Source organism: Seriola aureovittata, chromosome 21 (genome assembly GCF_021018895.1).
Source record: "Seriola aureovittata isolate HTS-2021-v1 ecotype China chromosome 21, ASM2101889v1, whole genome shotgun sequence".
In the NCBI taxonomy this organism is placed as follows: Eukaryota; Metazoa; Chordata; class Actinopteri; order Carangiformes; family Carangidae; genus Seriola; species Seriola aureovittata.
Genome location: NC_079384.1, coordinates 12,010,809 through 12,030,010, shown reverse-complemented (window position 1 = coordinate 12,030,010; position 19,202 = coordinate 12,010,809). Strand labels below are relative to the sequence as shown.

The window sequence follows — 19,202 nt, the reverse complement described above, 5'->3', positions numbered from 1 at the left end:
TCTATAGCAAGTATTAATGTCAGCATTATACATTAGGATTTTAAATTCACAATTTTTACTATTGTTATCTTTTGCATTTACTATTATTTTTGGTGAATACGATGACTATTAGTAGCCTACAATTAGCGTAAGTAGTGATAATCTTATATCAACATTTCTTTGTTTAATCCCTTTATTTTAAAAATTCATTTTAAATGCCAATAAACAACCATTATATGTTTTTAGGTTAATTTAATCCATAAGGAGCTACGAAATAATATTAATACCCAGCGTGCTCAGCTTCCATTTTAATGTGTGAAACTGCTTGTCTATTGGCGTTTTAAAATTCCCCGAAATGAAGATAATCTCCACACAGAGCGGTGGACCCGGCTGGTACCACTGTCAGTGAGCGGGTCGCCCCGGCAGATCCAGTGAACCAGATGGCTGCTGAGCTGAGCGGCAGTCCGGCTCCGCTCCGGGCTCATCTCCTGTTGGCTTCTCCTCCGCGTAGAATCCGCGACACATTTTGTCAGCAGCCACCGAGCATGGGTCCCTTTGGTAATAGAATAGCCAATGTAATTTGACACTTCAACTTACTGCGCTCTCTCCGAGTCTATTCAGTTACTCACCCACTGACGTTGAGCCCATTCTCAGTGGCCGTGAGGGGGGAAGATATTTAAAAACAAGAGCCGAAAATTACCGAGGACTTTCTCCGCTTAATAACCCGGTGAGTAGCTGCAAACTTAACGTTGCTTGTTCCCGGTGTCGCGCTGCGAGGCTCTTGTCTCGGGAAAGGTTTTTGTTTCCACTTTGGCTCAGATTGTTTCTCAACAATAGAGTGACCACTTGAACTAGCACTGAGCAGCACGTCGGAGCATGTAATAATAAACGGCAGCTTTTTATTTACTACCACGCTGCCCTGTGCCGTCGGGATTGAACCGGCGGGCTGTTAAGCAGGTTGTGCATTTCGTTAGTAACAGATGCCGCGTTGATCTCTAAAGCGTTGGGGCTTGGAGGCTACATTGTAGCAGCCTGTATGCATTTTGCTTGCAGAATGAATCATTCCGCTGTGCGTGTGTCCCTGCGCGCGCGCGTATGTATGTGTGTATGCACAAGGTCTTGGCTTTTTTTTGTTTTTTTTCTTTTTACCTTTGGCTTCTGATGCGCACATGGTTTGTCTAATGAGGATTTAATGCTGCTGATACACGCAGGCTGCAGAATAACTGTGGACAAGGCAAGACAGCGGCCACTGCAGCGCGCGGATTATCCATTTAATGCCATGTTAAATGTTTATTTCTGGACTTTTATTAACAGCAGCGCATGTGTACAGCATCATATATCAGTGCATTTATGTCACAGCCCTGGAGTTATCTTGCTGCTGTAGGTCATTATTGCTTGGTAAGGGTTTAACAAGTTGACTCCCCAAATTCCTGCTGTCTGAATATGGACCCAGTTGGGAGTAAGGGGGCCTCTAATATAGAACTAGGCTCCTTTTCTTGCTGTACATCTGTCCAGGAAGCAAAAAGCATGGCCAAGTGGAAAAAGTAAGCTAGACCCTGCTCCCTGATCTGCTTTCCTAACCATGATCAAGGCGAGAGGAGTGTTCTTCTCCCACATATACATAGGCTATATATATATGTGTGTGTGTGTATGTAGGTATGTATGTACACACACACTTAATTTCTGCTTCTATAAATCTTCAGTTTAGGGACATGAAGCAGGCAAACAAACATACATGCAGATGTTTCTTGTCTTTTTCTGGTGAGATGTCCAGGAGAGCTCTTCCTGTTTTTGTTATGTTGCTGAAAAGTTCATTCTCCTCGTGTCTGCAGCATCCGAATATCTGCCCTGCACGGCGGACTTGTTTGGATCCAGCTGCCGAAGCTCATGCAAAACTTCTGTGGTGATGCCAGTTATTGAGCAGTGCTTGGTCGCTTGTTTACATTTCTGTCATGTCATCCGTGGGTCTGTTTTCCATGCAGCCCTTTTGAGCTGGGTTCTCCACTCAACTGGTTTTCAAACTTTTAAATACAGTCTTGACACATGGATGCGAGGTTTGGTCCAACTATAGGAGGCTGCCATCTTTGTGCACCTGGTCCTAGGATTTCCCATTCGCTCGAATCCCTGCATGTGCCGGCCTTTCAATCTGTACGCATCACAAGCACTCGATGACAGCATGTGTGATTAAAAGCTGATTCAGCTCCCATTTGTGTGGGGAAACTTCAAACTTCCAGTGGCTTCATAGATTTGGATGGTGTCAGACAGAGGAGAGAAGGGGGGGGTGGAGGGGGTTCTGTCCCATCCCCTCCCTCCCAGTCACCCCATCTCCGAGGGGCCCCAGGTTGGGCTCCTGAATAACCATGGGGCAGACCCCACCAGGCTGACCTTCTTCTATTCAAGTTGAGGATGTTGAAACACCAGCCGTCAAACAAAAGACACATTGAAACAGAGATCTGCAACCCAGCACGTGTGTCTGGGCGCTGAAGTAGACCATTTATTAACTCTGAGTTTCCTACTGACCAGTGAAAAGCATCAGCACATAGTGAGGCAGAATACAACTGTAAAAGGACATTCAGCTGCTTCTGACTCAGATTAGTGAACAAAAACCTCAATCACACATATCTTTGATACACTGAAGCAAATCTTTTTTCTGGTCTGGACTGCAGCCAGTCTGAGGTCTGTGTGTGTGTGTGTGTGTGTGTGTGTGTGTGTGTTTGTGTGTGTGTGTGACTGTCACTGTGGGTTGACAATGGCAACACGTTTTTAGCGTAGGGTGGGAGTCTGTGCTCTCGCCTTTCCACCCACCCGACGAGGTGAGAGTGAAGGCGGAAGCTGGAAATGGCTGTGCCACATGGGAAATTATTCAACTCTCAGATCAGAGAGGACACACAAGAGGCCTCATTACCTCCAGAAACACTGCTGGCCAGCCTGGGAGGAGACTGAGAGCCGGTGTGTCTCGACTGTAGCCACACTCACCTACTGATACATTGTCTATATGCCGCATCTGATGCTCCGTTTTGTCTGAAAATATTCCTAAGACACAAAAAGTGACGTGCAGTGTCATTTTACACCCAAACAGTTAAGAGATAACTACTGCTTTGTGAAACATGACAGTCCAGTCTGCTTTGCAGCAGCTGAACTGAACCCATTCCCAAAGGTTTGCAGCCTGAGCCTCCTTCTTTTTTTTTTTTACCAACAATATGTGCTTAAGTAGCTGGTAAACAGGGCTGTTAGATGGTGTATAATGTCATAATGTTATTGATTCGGCTTGGGAATTCCAGTTGCGGCGAGCAGCTCCTCGCGTACCGTGAGCTCTCTTAAGTTCACTAACAGGAAAAAAGGCGAGCGAGCAAAGCGGCCGACTGCTCTTCCTCCGCGGTCAGAGCCTGTGGGAGGTTTGTGTAGGTTTCGCTCAAGGTCCTTTTTGTGTTGTCTTTGCTTGACAGAATAAACTCCTGGGGATGAATCACCCCACTGGTATGACTATTTTCAATGAGTAAAGAGAGTGCAGGGCAAGACTTGGCGCTCCCAGCTCAGGAAAGTGTGTCACTGGGCAGTTGTAGCAGCTTAATCTTGAGGTTTACTTTGGTGTCAAACAGCACTTCATTTTTAATAATCCTATTATTATGGTACTTGTGAGCAATTAGAACATTGTAAAGGGTTATTTTGATACTGCGGTACCTCTGGCGGTGAGATTGTATAAGAGTACATTTACCCATCAAGCGCTTTGAGTAAATTTCTGACTCGTATTTCAGAGGGAGATGTTGAGCTTTTTAACTGAGCTAAATGTTTTGACAGCTATTGCTACAAGACACTTTGCAGACACAGATTTCATTTTATGAAATATGTTAGATTGTTATATTGTTGTGTTGTTATAAACCAGTCTTTCCCAACCTTTTTCAGCTTGTGATCCCCAGAAAAATCATTTGTAACCTCACTCACTTTGTTCCCCTTACTTTGCTGACGTTTCAGTTGCAGCTAATCATGAAAAAAAATTCCGGATAATCGTAAGATATGACAAATATTACCTGATGATGAAGGTCAAATTTTACACAAAACATCAGTTCATGTGATCGACTGTGATTATTTTGGCTTTTGGTTTCTAACGTACCTGTCCACAAACCCATCAAAGAGTCACACTTCATTTGAGTGTGATCATCTAGGATTTCATAAGAAAGATGATAAAAGACAGTCAGAATGAATGAATATAACTGCATTTAACTGAGGTTTTTTTTCATCCTTCCTATCCTGTTATTCACCTCGAGACCCCTGAGGTAGAGAACCGCTGGATTAGACTACAGTAAACAGTGTAAAGAAGTTCAAAAAGAACATTCAAATTCTGCTTATGTCAGTAATCCTTCTCATACTTAGCTACATTTTGCTGCTAATACGTCTGTATTTTTCCTTGTAATGTAGTATTTTTACATGGCGGTGTTGCTATAGTCTAATTTCGGCGAGGGATCCGAATTCTCCTTCCACCACTCACAAACGACAAAATAAGCATATGTGTGTAATTCTGCATTCCTCATGTGTGTGTTTGTGATGATTTGCGACGCTCCACCTCGGTGACACGGAGCTGCAGCAACATGTGTACTGTGCAGATATCCACCGAGGGAGGGGGGGGTTATGATGGAGAGAACGGTCGGACTGTACCTGTCAGCTTGACTGTTGACTGTTAATATGAAGCTTCTATTTTCAAAACACAGCTCAGGGAAAGGGAATCTGTGTGTGTGTGTGTGTGTGTGTGTGTGTGTGTGTGTGTTTGCGTTCTTGCAGGAGGGAGATATGGAGCGGAGTGAGGGATGGGAGAGGTGCTGGGAGTGACGCCAGACCACACATCATTTAATCATGTTAGAGTGTGCAACCACTTTGTGCATTTTTTCGGTTGCATCGGTGCTGGGAGTTGTTATTGTACAAACTGTGTGAGGGCTTGACAAGGAAGGGAGATGGGATGACAGTTTGATGGAGGGAAGAGAAATCACTCTTATTTTGAGGTTTTGAGATTTGTCAAATTGCAGATTAATTTCAAATTTTATAACCAGACTATGAGTATAAAAGTCATATTTTTTGTTCCTGGTGCATCTTGGGGAAACGTGTGCAGGAATCTGAAGCAACAGCATTCGAGACCACTTAAAAGTTGAGTGTGTGGAAGGATGGCCATTGTGCATATTAGCATTGGATTTGAACGTGTCCTTTTGGCTTAATCCCACTGTTGACTCGCCTGCTAAGTACTGAGCGTGTTATTTTTGTTCTTTTTAGGGAGCCCCTCTCTGCATAATCTCACTTAATCTAATCCATCCCCCTTTATAATAGACTGGGAATGATGTGACTTTATAGAAAAAGCTTTAGTGTAGATCCATACTAAACAGACCGGTGTGCCGGTTGCTTCCCCAACCCCTCTGGCAAAGCTCTTGTGAAAATGCAAGTGACCTCTGCGCCCCTTGTTAGTTTGAACAATAGGCCTGCCTCCTGTTACAGCTGCAGCCACGCTGGAGGGGAAGTTAGCCGGAACAGAAATTACATATCTTGTGATTAATAGGTCTAAATACTGTATTTTTGGATTGTTCCCATGGCTGCTTGGCACACCAGGAAAACTCCCTCTTTATTTAAAATATCATTAATGTGCAGGAATCATGGCTGCGACTAATGGTTATTATCATGATTGATTATTCTGCTGGTTATTTTCTCGATTGGCTGATAAATTATTTTGTCTATAAAACATCCAAAAATAGTGGGAAATGCCCGCTGACGTCTTCAGATGTCTTGTTTCGCCTGATCGACGGTCCAAAGATATTTTTCAGTTTAATGTTGTGTGTGCCAAAGAAAAGCATAAATCTTCACTTTAAAGGAATTAGTGCTTAAAAATGACCATAACAATTGACTGATCCTCAAAACAATTGGCGATTTATGATTGAAAATGTCACTTCCTTGTTCCAGATTCTAAAATGTGACGATTTACCACTTTCTTCTTTCTTTTATTTCGCTGTCAATTGAAAGTCTTTGGGTTTTAAACGACTGATCGAACAAAGCACGCTCTTTGAAGACGTCACCTTGGACATTTTTTCACTATTTTCTCGCATTTGATGGACTAAAACGATTGATTGATGATCAAAATAACCGACACTTGATGATGATTGATGATTTTTTTTTTTTTAGATTGAAGTCATTTGTGCTCAAATCAGGCTGTGATGGAAACTAAACCTGAAATTAAAATGCAGTTAAAACCAACTAATACTTTTGTTTACATGTCTGTTGACGTCAGCGGGGTTAGAGAGTTAAACAGGCGAGTTAGAATGCGACGTGATAGTTGTGACAAAAAAAAACAAAAAACTAGTACCAATCTGTGAGTCTAACCCTCGATGGATATAATTGGAGCTTTTGAGGCCCCCAGCAATCGCAGGCTCATGCATGTTGAATGTGACATGCTGTGAAAAACATACGCAGATGATGTCACAGCGCAGCGCCGCAGTGTTAAGTGTAAATGAAAGGCTCTGAATCATGAATAACATCCGGCTTCTCAAAAGTCTCAGCTTCTATAAATTAAACAAGGTCCAACCCAGGAACCCTGAAGGGTTGTTGAATCTTGCAGCATGTGATAGTGTTTGCGTGGCAGACATATGCCCCTCTTAAATTTCAGCGTTCAGACTGTGTATGTGTGTGTGTGTGTGTGTGTGTGTGTGTGTGTGTGTGTGTAAAAAGTAGCAGCTGCTCTTGAAATTTGAAAATGTCTCAAGAGGTGTAATCTCACTATCAAAAAATGGGTGCTGAAAAGACTCCTGAGGGGCTCTGCTGAAGTATCACAGTGTCTAGTGTGCACTCTGGTGGTTTTTTTTTTTTTTTTACAGGAGAGAGAGATCCACACCTCTGATGAGTAATGAAGGTGATTCTGAGCAAGTGGTGGAATTACATTCAACAGAGCCCGGGGTGGGGGTCCATATCTCATTGTTCTCTGACAGGGAAAATTAACTGGGATTTACTAATACACAGGGAGCGTCCTTCCCCCCATTCTCTCCTGCTTAACACCCCTCCGTTTTTTTTTTGTTTTTTTTTGTTGTTTTATTTCATCCTCCCTTACCCATCCATTTCACCCCAAAAACAAATGTCAGACGCTTTCAAGTTTGCTATCAAGATGTAAAACACAAGTAGATAAAATCCCCAGCATGCTGCACCGTTTTCTCATTCGTCTGTTGCCATATGTCGACACACAAGAGGCTTCTATTTAAATGATCGTTTTGCATTTCACCTGTTTTTGCTTTGCATAGTCACTGTGATGACCCAGAGTAAAGAGGGCTTGCCGGGTGTTTATTCTTACAGGCTTTGATTCTTAGTGATGGTGCTCATTTTGAAAATAGCTTTTTATTCATTGCATCCTCTGGCAGCGTTTGGAGACTTGGATTGGTATGTTGCAGGTGAACACTCACAACTCGGGACTCTATGTGTGGATTTCGATCACATTCGACCTTTGGTTCAGATTCTTACCGGTTTTCTTAAATGTTAGAATTTGTTGCTTTTCTCTGTTTTATATCAGCGCTAATTGAGTAGCTTTGAGTTTTGGACCGCTGGTTGAGTATAAAACAAGCTGCTGGAAGATGTCATCTTGGACATGGAGGCTACTATATTCTTAAGTTCTAATTGATGAATGGAAATATCTCTTTAAAGCAACAAGGACATACAAACAAACAGACAGATACAGAAATCTCACATGTCAACCAGTAGTTAAAACTACGAGATAAACAACTGATTAAGAAAATGACTTCTCGGGACTCTAAATGTAGAACTGTGCCTGGGTAGAGCTTCAACAGAGAAGAAAGTCCCTGTGTAAAACAAACTCTCTTCTAAACAGCAGCAGTCATTCATTCCAGAGAGGAAAAAATGACCATCACAAGTTCCCAGAGCCCAAGGTGAAATCTTCACATTGCATGTTTTGTCTAAAACCCCCAAATATTCCGTTTACAATGATCTTAAACAGAGAAAAGCAGCAAATACTCACACTGGAGAAGCTATTTGTCAGTGGAGATTAAACAGTTTAGTTAATTTAACGTTATTTTTTTTGTTTGTTTTTTTTCCTCTCACGGATCAGATGTCACTTTTTTCTTTTTTTCTTTTTTCTTCCTTTCACCCCGCTCAAACAAAACGGCTGTCACTGATGATGACTCGCAGACAGCGGTGACACCACACCCACCGCCTGTGTGTCAGCTTACACTGTACCCTCATTCTAACACGATGTCTGCGTGCGGTCGGTTACCCAGGTGCGAGGCATGCATCATGGACCGGAGCTGATACACTGACGTGACAGCTGTGGGCAGTGAAAGAAGAAGACCATGAGAGAAGTCTTGAGCACCGGACTGGGTGGAATACATTAACCCCTTCGCGTCCGATTGATGCATTCTGGGTCAAAACTGGCCCCTGGTGTTCTGCATCTTATCCTCTGCAGTGATTTATCTTTACTTGTGTTTAATCCTCTTGATCCTCACATTTAGACCCTCTCTTCAGTGTCATCGTTGTCAAATGACAAATGTATACTAAAGAAAAACTGTGCTCAGTTGTAGCCCACAGCTAGCTTTGCCTCTCTTTGGCAACATATTACTTCCTGTTTACGTAACCCAAAGCATGATGGGAACTATAGTGTCCAAACTGCATCAGTTTATGCATCAAAAATGGAAATAAGACCAGGAAAATCAATAGGGATGACATAATCCATCATCCCATCAACTGACACTCTCCTCTGCCCATTCATGTGCAGATATTTGCTGTGACTTGAATACATGTGGAAATACAGGCAAAATAAATAAATAAAAAAAATTCACATTTTGTACATTAAAAGTATCCGATAACACGTATAATGCAATTTCTGAGTATCATACTGTGATACATGACACCCACAGGAGAGAAACAAAGTGGCGGTGCCATGAGCCTGGAGATAAAGAGAGGGAAGTCTGAGCACAAACAGCCAAAGTGTTAAAAGGATTAATAACTTTGTGAGTGTGTGTCTGACCTGAGATTTCAGGACACGAAATGTGCGTTTGTGTGTTTACACAAGCATGTAGGTGACCAGAAATATGGCTCGTAGCCACGTGCGCTGCCGTCCCAGCGGTGACTTTAAATAACTCTTCTGTAAACACATCCTGTCTGTTTCCTTATGTCCCTCCGACCCCCACCCCTCCCTCGTCCGGTAGCTGGCGGGCCATCCCGTCCTCAGCGGCGGCTTCGGGAAAACGAATGGTTTAGCGTGGCAGCAACAACAAATTGTTTCACACGCTGACAGTAATCACAGATATCATAACGACTACCACCGCTGATGATGCTAAGTAATTGGGCAGCGTTGTTTGGTTGTAAACACGCAGAGAGACACACTTCACACTTCCTATTTATAGGTGCAGATTGCATAAGCTCGTTTCAAACAACAGGGTGTTCTCACTTTGTCAGTATCAAACAGAGAAAAGCTGTAACTGACCAGATTATTTTTACACACACGCACCCCTACTCCTTCTTGGCAAACGGTGTGTGGCCCAACGGGTTCCACGGCGTACAAAAATGTTGACGGCGGACGCTATTTTTGACCATCTGCTCTAAAAGGAGGGCATGTTTGAGTCACAGACGCTGTGGTGTGAGGCTGTGCCCGTGATGTGCCTGGCATGTGGAGACAGAGAGAGAGGGAGGGAGAGAGAGAGAGAGAGAGATGGCTCACCCGAGGGCCCAGCATCCTTCGTGTCGCCATGGACGCACACAGTGTGCGGCTGGTTTCACTAATGTGTGTTACATTAGCATGAAGGGTGATGGAGGGGCGGGGGGTACTGAGTGGAGAGGAAAGATGGGAGGGGGGGGACTGATCCTCCACATCTTGGACGAAGAAGAAGAGAGGAGATATCCTTGTGCTTGACTCATGGTGTAAACATCGTCAGCGAGATGAAATAGTCTGAGGTCAGAAATGTCTCAACAAAAGTGTCTGTGTCTCAATCCACCTCTCTCTCTGTGTGTGTGTGTGTGTGTGTGTGTGTGTGTGTGTGTGTGTGTGTGTGTGTGTGTGTGTGTGTGTGTGTGTGTGTGAGAGTGAGGTAGGAATGTGAAACCTAATCTGGGCAGGCTGGGGGGGGTTGGGCACAGTGGGTTTCTTTAGGAGAATTACCCCTATGTGTTGCCACTTCTCACAGAGTTTACGACTTTATTGGGACAGGGGAGTCTTGCTGCGACACAACTTTGTAAACAACTTTTATACTTACACTTTTTTTTTAAAATTCAATTTACAGCCCTTTAAAAAGTCTGCCAGTGCAGTTACATTATTTCAACCTGTTCAGTCCAACTTGAAGTATTTCCTAATATCTAAAATATTTTTCTTCTTGATTCTAGTGCGATTATTTCTGGGATCGATTAATCTGTCCATTGTTTTCTTGATAAAGCAATGAACTGTTTAATCCATAAAATTACAATAAACAGTCAAATCCAATGTGATATTTTTAAGTGACCAAAGTCCAAAAAGGCCAAAACTTAATGATATTTAATTATTAAAATGGATCGATTAATTTTCTGATGCTGATCACACTCTGTTGCGGCTTCGCTTGACCTTCGTTGTTTGAGGTCAAACGGGACGTCTCAGTTTTGGTGTCACGGTTAGCAGCAAGAGCCGCCTTCATTCACCTGCTACCAAGACCCTGCTACTTAAAGCTCTGATAAATCCATGATGCTTTGCTGCTTTGTTGTTTTTATTCATTTATTTATATATTTTTTTTGCATCTGCTGAACTTGAGGAGCAAATTGAAAAAGCAAATCACTCCAGGCTGCGTATCCTCCACCTTCTTTGTGTGGCGTCGACAGACACTTCCTTTGGAGGAGGGAGGTGGGGAAGATCATGTGAGCTGTAATTATATTTATGTTGGGTCCCATTCAATCTGTCACAGTAAATTTTGCCTGACTTGTCATATTGTAAATCATTACAGCGGATTAAATGCTGGTTATGAACTCAAAAGGCCGGGGAAGGATTCCCTTTTTTGTCCTTGTGATCGCTGTATTTGTTTGTTTCTGACAAGCTAGTTGTGATGATATTAGCCGTACAGTGTTTCCTGGATGTTTTCAATAAATTTTAATTGGGAGGAGAATGGGTAATGTCACCGGCGTTTGCTTTGAAGAAAACCCCTTTCAAAAGAGCGGGCAGCCTTCCAAGAGTGGAAGAATGCCTCTGACAGCCTTCATGTTTCACAAGCCATCCTCCACTTTTTTTTTTTTTTTTTTTTTTGTTGTTTTCTTATTTGTCTGGGATCAAAGACGGCGATGAGGGGCGATGGAAACTTTCTGCCAAGTGGCTTCTTTCGGTGCAGGAGAAAGTAAAAAAAAAAAAAAAAAAAATCCCTTTGACTCGTCTCAATCAGCTGCTCAGTGCTGAAGCAGGAGAGACTTTCTGGTGACTGATGAAAGAGTAATAATCGATGGCTTCTGATACACTGGACCGTCCAAACTCAGATGGTGATTGACTGTACGCTTGCTTGTTATAGCAGTGCTCGGCTGACACAATATTATCCGTAAATATCCTAATTATTAGTTCAGTCCCTCATTCATTAGCGAGTGGCACGAATCGTTGCTCCCAAATCACTAAAAAGATTAGTTCAGAATGAATGAACTTTTCATGCCGCTCGCACTTCCTCTGCTCTCAGACAACAATACCATTGTTAGGCTTCGTCCCCCCCCCCCCTCTCCCCTTCATGAATTTCCGGCAGTTAAAGTCAACTTACGGCGGTGGTGGCGGCTTGTCATACATGCGTTCTGCCACCTTGAGCACAAAGAAGGGGGGGGGCAAAAGCCTCACATGTCTGAGCAGTTGCTTCATTTGTCTACAAAATGGCTTGTTTGGAGAAGCCCTGAATGTTGCATCCCTCGATTTGTATGCGAATCACATCTACCCAAATAAAGCCTCAAAAAATTTCCCTAATGTTCACTGCAGCAGAATCACACTTCAGCCTTATTTATGCTCCCGTCTATACCTGCAGACATAATTTCATCCTTAATCTTTTATAGACGCTCTTAAGTTGCTATATATTATGGATTCCAGCATGGCAGGAGTTCTAAGAGGGAAAGTATGAATTATTTGTGTCATTACTTTTGCTGCTGATAGGAAATGTTTTGCATAATAAACAGCCGAGACAACAAGTGAAAAATTAATGAGCAATATTTTTCAAAGATATAGTTTATGTTGCGTGCGGTGTGATGTTTGCTGACGACTAAAGGCGGGAAAAAAAAAACACACACACACACACACACACAAGTTATTCTCTTTGGAATTATTGTCAACCATCAATTTTCATAATGTCATTGTTCAGCTACTGAGTATTTGTTTTCATTAATCTGCACAGTTTATATTGTCATGTTAATTTACTCCACGAGAGCCTCACTACAGTCTGAATCTTTAAGAACAATGAGGATGAAAGCCAAGAAGGCGAGGCTCGTATCAGCCGGGTAAGGATATTGGAGAGGAGTAGTCCACACTTTGCTGAACTCCCAAAGCTTCTTTTTTAATATTTAGCTCCTGTCAGTTAAAATCAAAAAGTTTCTCACTTTCTCTAAAGCTCAGAGAGAGAGAGAGAGGGAGAGAGAGAGAGAAGGGGGAAACTGCTTCACGGGTGAAAGCCCTCGCACATGAATATTTAATGGTTGCATTTTAACCAGAGTCATAAAATCCAAGAGGATGTGGCTGAAAAGAGAGCAGTGAGGAGTGTGCAAAGTAGGCTACATTGTTTCTTTATAGTCTGAGCTGGATGCCTGAAAGTCATGTAACTCCCTTTTTTTTTTTTCTGGCTGCACGGCGAATCAAATATGTGGATTGTGTCTGGCTAATTTAATGCCGGGGCCATGTTTGGCGACGTGTTGCGGCCTGTTTTTGCAGGGTAAGCAACTTGTTCTACAGCGAGATGAAGAAATCTTGGACCTTAAGGGGCGAAATTGAAAATGTTTCATTCTGACACTTCCTCAATGTACTCAGGAAAATGGATTTGATTCACTTAATCCATTTGGCCAGTTGACCAGATTCGGAGGCAACATCTATTCAATACACATCAATTTTAGCTTAATGGAGTTAGAGCCAAAAAAAAAAAAGAGGTGGGGGTGGGGGGGTATCTGGATATTTAATATGCAACCTCTTCTTCTTCTTCTCCTCCTTCTACTCTTGTCATGCATTTTTAAAATTCTGTTCAGCCCCTCCGCTGAGCCAGACTCAGCAGCAGACAGACACTGAGCTGATTGTTAAGTTTGATAAAGCTCTGTATTTGTGCATAGCGGGGTTATTTTCGTGTATGTAAGCTTTACTTCACCAAGGTAATCATTTGTCATCCAATATTGATATCAAGTTAAATGGACTCATAAATTGCAATCACTTAACTCAGCCCAAACTATTACGTTTGATATTGCTCCGTGGAAAAGGTCAGCCGGCAGTGGATCAGGTTCCAGCAACACAGATAATTCAGTTGCCTTTTATGAGTCTTTTTAAGCTCCAGAAAAAAAAATCAGCCGCGCAAAAAGCGACTGTACTGTACTTAACAGCGGCAGCACGGGATACGCGGCGGCTACTGTTTGTGTTTTCTAACCTTAGATATGCTTAATGCAGTGTTTAAAGTGTGTGTGGTTGGCAGGTTGCAGATAAACCACGGTGGATGCCCTTAGGGGAAACACAATAAAAGGCTTCCCCCTCACTGAAAGGTCCAAAGTGCAGTTGTCCACTCTGCACAGCAACAATGGAGCGGTTGTGCAAACGGAGCCATCAGCGGCGCTGGCAAGCCTGGCGAACCAGCTTATCAGGAGGCAGGGTGCACTGGGCAGCGGGGCGGGGTGGTGGTGGTGGAGGTGGAGGTGGGGGGGGGGGTAAGAGGAGGTTAGAGTGCATGTGTGTGTGTGTGTTTGTGTGGCGTTTAGTGGCACACAACCTCTCAGTTCATTTAGAAGCTGGTTGCTTGTGGAGGCTACAGAGTCACAGCTGTGACTTTGTGTTTACATTTTACCAACAACTCAGTGCGTGAATGTGTGTGTTTGCATGTGTGTGTTTGTAGTATATAAGCCCCAATAAAGGAACAAAGTATCAAATACCCGTGCCAGCTAGGACCCAGCTGAAATCAATAACACGATACCAAAAGAATATTCTTCAATGAATTGGATCGCACATTGACAACAGAATTATCTCGTGTCACCACAACATGATTACATTGAATCCTGATAGGGCTGCAGCTAACAATACTTAGCATCATTGATTTATTTGCTGATCATTTAATCAATCGTTTTTTCTCTGAAGTGTCACAAAAAGTTGTAAATAAATAGTGAATAAATGCTCATCGTGGTGATATATTCATATTAATGCTTGTTTAGTCGGACCAACAGTCCAAGGAGGAGCTGGAGCCACATTACATTTGAAACGTTTCCCTAAAAATGACAACGCTAACATGAGAGAAGTGAGATTTACATTCGAGGAACGGATGCATTTACTCTTCTGAGAAATGGTTATGCAGCTAGATTTGGCAAAGGAGGCTCTGCTCCTTGAGGAAGCTCTCAAAGAATCCAAAGCAGCGAGAAGAAAATCTGCTGGAGGACTTTAATCCCCCCCGTGAACATTTACATAACCTTAAACCTTAGGTAAACAATACCAGAATTTACCACATGAGGAGGAGGCAGGGGTGGTAGATCAGTGGAGTAATACAGCTGAAGCGATAAGTCGAATAATCGACGGGAAAAATAATTAACAAGGATTTTGATAATTGATCGTTCGATTGATTAAATCGATTTTTCACACAAAAGTGCCAAACCTGGTTTAAGCCTTTCATTTCAGAGGATTTAGCTGGTTTTCTTAGAGGATCAAAAACTGAATATCTGTGGATTTTTTTAAGTGTTGGTCAAACAGAGCAATAATGTGAAGACATCACCTTTTGGCTAAAGAAATTGTGACTGGCATTAATGAAACGATTAGTTGATTAATGAAATAGTTGTTAGTTGCAGCCCTAATGCGAGAAGTGCGCTTCAGGTAATAATTTCTCCACAACTGCATGAATATGATTGGACATTACTAAGTGAGCTGGTAGCCAACCAGCTGTGAATGTACCACTGATTTTTAATGATTTTTGAGAGGCTCATTTTCTATCGGAATCTCCGTTAGAAACCGTTGAGCTACCTCTTGATGTGAGTGTGTGGAGACGGATTATGAGTGGAGTATTCCTTTAACCTCCTCACTCGGAGCCGTTTAGCATCTGCTCAGTCCAATTCCAGGCGGGGAGGTCCAGTGGAGAAGCATGGAGAAGGCTATCAACGTGTCAATATTTACATTACTTTGACTGTTGCAGTGATAAATTTCCCACTCTCTGCTTTTGGGTGTAAAAACTGTATCTGAGAGACGCTGATTTGAAGCAGCGCAGTTTGTTGGTGGCAGATTTTTTTCTTCTCCTTCTTCTTCTTCTTCCTCAGAGTTGTTTTGAGGTGTTGGAGGAATGTGTTGTGTGCTCAGAGAGTTTACTCACTTGCAAGATAGTCTGTAGTGCTTTCACAGCATTTCCTTTGGGACACAACACTTGGGGGAAAAAAAAAAAGGGAAGTCTCAAGGTGCCTGTGTTAGGCTTCAGATGTGACTCAGGGTTGGTAAATATTTAGAGAGCAAACATTTTGATACCAGCAGGGATTATAGTTGAGGGAAACATGTTTTTCTAAGAATGTAAATGTCAGCATATTGCAAGGCATAATGCTACAATTTTTCATTTTAATGCCAGTCTCCGAAAAACAGCAGTTTAGAAACGTAAATCCCACAGAGGAAATCAGATTGTTTTTCCCAAGTCCAGCTTATTTTGATGTAGCTCGCCCACTGAAACTCAGTCTCTTTGTTCAGGAAAGCCGTCCAATTCATCAGCGGGGATTGTTGCCGCCCACAAACAACCAACATATTTGTTCTGCTGCTTCACCTTGTTGGCTTTGTAGAGGGAAGGTGCCAAAGGTGGATGTTAAACATGTCAAGTGCTATCTGCCTCATTTACTTGGTCACTGAATATTCATGGGCCTTGATACTGGTGTCAGCCTTCAGCCAGCCGTGCAGACAACCAGCAGCAGCCTCCACACTCGTCAAACAAGGTTGATCCTTCGACATGCAGCTCCATCCATCCCTGCGTCTACGCACAGATCCTCTTTCACGTCACGTTTGTGTTTGTTTTCAATAAGGTGGCGGTTTCGCCCCCAAAGCTGACAATTGTTTTCCCCTTCCAATTTGCGTGGCATGGCGGGGGGGGCGGGTGGCGGCGGCGCTGTGCTGCTTCGCACTCTGAGACGAGTCAGCGCAGGCACCCCGCGAAGAGGAGAAGGGAGGAGGAGGAGGAGGAGGAGGGAGGAGAGCGGGAATAACCCCGTGTACTGCAGTCATGCCCATTTACTCCCCCTGACACCTCCGGGGATGCGCTCTGACCTCTGCAGGGATCTCTCTCCCTCTTTACTCGCACTCATGCGTTTCCTCTCTGCTCCGAGGAAACCGCACCAAATTCCTTGTGCATTACAAGAGCTTTTGGGAGGCCCCCGGTCGCAGCTCGGCCTCGTCTAGACTGCCGTGACTGTTGTTTGGCAGCACCGCTGAGTTGCGGTGTGGGGTCAGACTCGCTTAGCATGGCAGCGGAGATTGCAGTGGTTGTCCCATTAAATATATGTTTCCTGTGTTAACATGAAAAGCTCATGCTCTTTGTAGTTCCTTGCCTCAGATGAAAGGCACCCTCTACAGGCTGCTCTCTTTCAGAGCTTGACACTGTCAACATGGTTAACGCTGGAGATTAATAATTTGCAGGGTGTTGCAATGAGATTTGGGCAGTGGTGGAAGATGAATTCAGACCACAATGTTAAAATACCCTTATTACAAGGCCTAGAGGTCCTGCTTTCGGGTTCAGTGGTGGAATGTAGCCCAGTGTATTTACTCAAGTACTGGGTTTAAGTACGAATTTAAGGTGCTAGTACTTTACTGGAGTATTCATTTTTTTCGTACCATTTATTTAATTTCTACTCCACTGCATTTATCAGACAACTATAGCTACTTCACAAATTAAGCTTTTACATGCAAAATATTCAGTGTAGATTAAAATGTCCCAACAGTTCACACTAATAGAGATTCAACAAGAAGTTTTTTCCATCAATTAGTTGATGGGCAAAGAAATTGGTTGAGAAACTCTTTTCATAATCAGTTTAGTAATTAAAACCTTTCATGGTGCCAGCTTTTCCACCTGTGGGGGATCGACAGCTTTTCCCTTGTTGTTTGTCCAACAGTCGGACAAAACGAGCAGGGCGAAGGTGGCCCTATGGCCTCTGGGTAATTGTGATGGGCATTTTTCACAACCCATTAAGTGAGACAACAATCAGCAGATTGATCCACCTGTGCTCGACCTTCGCTACAGCTACAACAGTAAAATGCCGCTTACACATCAATGAATAATGAGTAATAATAATGGAATGATACACTACTTTTTTTTCTGATTACACATATTTGTCTTAACTATCATTTTCTTCTTCTTGCACTGGAGTGTTCTTACGGTGCGGTTTCACTTAAGTAGGGATCTGTTTTTTTTCCACCACTGCGTTAGCAAGTCGTAACGACGGCCACGTTAGCCGACCGTTAAGCGGCACTGTTTACACATTTTGATTTGGATTTCATACCTCTGTCCACCTGACCACTGTTTGTCCACGTATCCACGTCCTGAGGGAAGTATCTGCCTCTGAATCTGCTCCACTATGTTCACCAGCTAGTTGCTAACCGAGCTAAGTTGCCCTCACTGATGGCCAATATATTCAATATGAACAAAGCTAAATATTTTGCAACCATTTATGAAGTGTGCTTGACGCAAAATTCTCGGTCACTTTCAAGCTGTGGATTTGTGCGCGGAGGAGCAGAGAAAGCTTGAGCGCAGCCTCTAAGTCCTGATACATGAGACTTTGGCTGAGGCAGAGGGAATTTCATCTCCTGTCATCTCCTCGTTGATTAGTATTGATTGGTCGGGCTGAATTGGCCTCTTGAATGGAAGTTACATCAAATAATCCCTCATTCTCGTTTCCCAAATCCATTGTGAAGGCTGGAGAGCGATTGCATCAGTGGCTTTCTGCGAGCTGAAACATTTCCTGCAGGGTCAGAAAAAAAAGAGGAGTTTTCTAGCCTCAGTGTTTTACCTCTTAATGAGACTGGGGGAAAGTTGACCTACCGAGTAATTGTGACACACATAGCCCGGGGGGGGGGGCTGAGTGTTGCCGTGCCCCCTTTTTTCACTGTGGTGGTTTTAAAGAAGAAGAAGAAGAAAAAAACCTCACTGCACCTGTGGTTTGTATCGACATGAATCTTTTCCCAGACAAAACGAGGAATTCACTGCAGCTTGGGAGGATCCCCCCGCGGTGCACAGATGACACGGTCTGCTGTGCCGCTGCCGCTGCTGGTTGGCTTTCGATGGGGGCAGCTTGAGTGTAGTGATGAAATGGAAAAGTTCCAGCGCAGTGAACACTTGCACGCAGAAGGTAATTGGAGATTGCCACCGAAGAACTCTGCACGATATGCTTTCAATTCCACTCCACGGAGAGACAGACCCACAAAGTTTAGATTATGTTTGCTGTTAACCAAGCGCCTGCTGTACGGTCGAGCAAAATGGGATGCTGTTCAGACAGGGTGCGAGGTGCGAAGGTGAGAAGACAGCAGCTTGGGCCTAAACCACGTATTTGTTTTGTTTTGTTTTGTCTGTTTTACTGAAAAAAAAAAGCAGAACCGACATTCTTCCAATCTGATTCAATCTCAAGTTTTCACTGTTGAGGTGTTTTCAGAACACATGGACACACACAGGAGTCAGCACAAATAGGTTCTGGCGTCCGATTCTTAATTTATGAGACCAGAGTGTCGTGTATGAAATGACTGACAGCTTACGGATTGCTCTGGATCCCCGCATTAGTGTGGCGTTGCTGATCATTTTGAGAGCAGGTGTTTGAGGCTCATGTTAGCCTTGTTTCATTAAGGAAAGACTTCAGATTCGCCACTTCATGTCTGATTCGACACCAGAGGATCGGAGTGTGTTCAATGGAAAGCAGATGAATGATTGATAAGAGAAGCAAAGCTGCTTCAAGTCCTGCTCCGAGGACATTAATAATGAAGGACACTTTGAGCGCCTCAGTGGCATATGGAAGACAAGAGATTTCATCACCTCCTGGGTTTAGCACCATCCCTTTACTCGTTTTGTATTTTGTTTTATTATTTCTTTTTCTACTTT

At 43.3% G+C, this 19,202-nt stretch overlaps 1 protein-coding gene across 1 annotated transcript in view; it reads left to right on the top strand.

Moving 5' to 3' along the window:
• Nucleotides 1-493: 493 nt before the first annotated feature.
• Nucleotides 494-19,202, top strand: part of LOC130161981 (zinc finger MIZ domain-containing protein 1-like) — a 113,922-nt gene continuing 95,213 nt past the window's right edge. Inside the window, exon 1 of the mRNA XM_056365394.1 lies at nucleotides 494-706. The gene's annotated coding sequence lies outside the window, so the exon portion shown is untranslated. The remainder of the gene's footprint in view (nucleotides 707-19,202) is intronic.